Source organism: Spinacia oleracea, chromosome 4 (genome assembly GCF_020520425.1).
Source record: "Spinacia oleracea cultivar Varoflay chromosome 4, BTI_SOV_V1, whole genome shotgun sequence".
NCBI classification, from domain to species: Eukaryota; Viridiplantae; Streptophyta; class Magnoliopsida; order Caryophyllales; family Amaranthaceae; genus Spinacia; species Spinacia oleracea.
The window spans coordinates 140,957,837-140,959,787 of NC_079490.1; the positions used below are offsets into that span (position 1 = coordinate 140,957,837).

At 41.0% G+C, this 1,951-nt stretch overlaps 1 pseudogene; it reads left to right on the forward strand.

Annotated features, from left to right (window-relative positions):
• The first annotated feature begins 558 nt into the window (after positions 1 to 558).
• Positions 559 to 658, forward strand: LOC130460303 (uncharacterized; annotated as a pseudogene).
• Positions 659 to 1,951: the final 1,293 nt, after the last annotated feature.

The window sequence follows — 1,951 nt, forward strand, 5'->3', positions numbered from 1 at the left end:
TTGTAGTTGTTTCGCGGTTGGTAGGGTTGCTGTTGTGGTGGTGGATGTTGAACTTGATGAGGGTTTTGGATGTTGTTGCTCCTGTATGACAGTAGAGGGTTGTTTTTGTAGCCCTCATTGTAAGAGTTGGAGAATGGGTTATTTTATTTGTAGGATTGGTATGCATTACATTGTTCGACAGAGCTCCTACATTCCGGTGCATAATGACCAGAAATTCCACAACTTTCACAAACAGTAGCAGGTTGGGCATTCATCGCAGCTACACTAACAGGTTGGGTAGATTGAGCACTAGCTGCTTGCATATTATCAAACTTATAATGTAAAGCAGTCAATTGGGCAGTTAATTGTTCTATGCAATTCAAATCATGCTTACCACCCTTATTAGATAGGCCTCTAGGATTCCCATACTGGGCATTATGATTGGCTATCTCCTCAATCACCTCTCAAGCTCTAGGCACCTCAAGTTGCATGAATCTCCCACTGGCAGCTGAATCCAAAAGACATCTAGACTCATTGCCTAGACCGTTATAAAACTGTTGAATCAAGAACCACTCCTCCAAACCATGGTGCGGGCACTCTCTCTGCAAGTCCTTGAATCTCTCCCAGACCTCGAACAAACTCTCATCTGCTTGTTGAGAAATAGAAATTATCTGACCCCTCAGACGGGTTGTCTTCTCAGGTGGGAAGTACTTAACATAGAAAGCAAGGGCCAAGGACTCCCAGTTAGTGATTTTCATAGTTGCCCTGTTCAACCCATTAATCGACAGCTTTGCTTTCCCGCTCAAAGAGAACAGGAAAAGTATCTCCATATTCTGCTCCGGAGTCAACCCCTTTTGCTTGATGGTAGCACAGTATTGGATGAAGGACTGAATGTGAAGATTCGGATCTTCACCTGCTTCACCACCGAATTGGTGCCTCTCGATCATGTTGATCAGCGTCGGCTCAATCTTAAAGGTCTCTGCCTCAATAGAAGGCATGAATGCTTTCGGTAATATCGACAGACTTGGCTTAGAATAATCTGTGAGCCGTGGGACAAGTGGTGGTGGTGGTGGTGGTGGAGTTTCGTCACCCATCTCTATCTCTGAAACTGAATCTGTATCTGAAGGAAAAAGATTGCCAATATTATGATCAGAATCAGAGTAGTTCCCACACTGTCTAATGAAAGTTCTTCGTCTACAAAAGGATCTTTCGGGCTCAGGATCGAATGGAGTAAGATTATTAGTACCTACGGTCCTGGGCATAGACAAAGAAACTACAAAACAATGTGAGATCCGGTCTCAAGGAACGTGAGTTCCTTGAGTAGTAACAAACAACAATCTAGAATAAGCAATCAATAACAGAAAATAAAACCGTCTCCCCGGCAACGGCGCCAAAATTTGATAGGCCAAAGTCGTATCACCTAATCAAAAATAACCTAAGGTCCACTAGCTAGGTAGCAAGGGAAGTCAGGATCGAATCCACAGGGAGACAGGCGTTCTTTCTACTATTAATTAATTAAACTAAACTATTGGGAACAAGATTTGGTTGATTGTTTTTAAGCTAATACTACGAACGATGATTAAACAAGAATGAATCAATATATTAAGGGAATCTAGGGCATAGGTTCACCAACAATTAACAATCCAGGACAATGAACAATCACGATAATCGGCAAGGTAATTAACTAGACTAGCATGCTCTCTCGAATCGATACTAGTCATAGACTTAGAATTAACGGGCTCTTGCTACTTATTAATCCCAATTCTACCTATTGACACAAGCCTAAACATCAAATTGCATCTCTCAAATTTTAACTTGATATTGCATAACTACACAATTAAACCTGCGCAAATCTAATTGAATAGTGGAATAAACCAATCAATAGGAATTAATCACAATGCCAACAATCACAATTATTCAATATCCCATCATATTAATTCATGGATCACCAAACCCTAGAAATTAAACTACT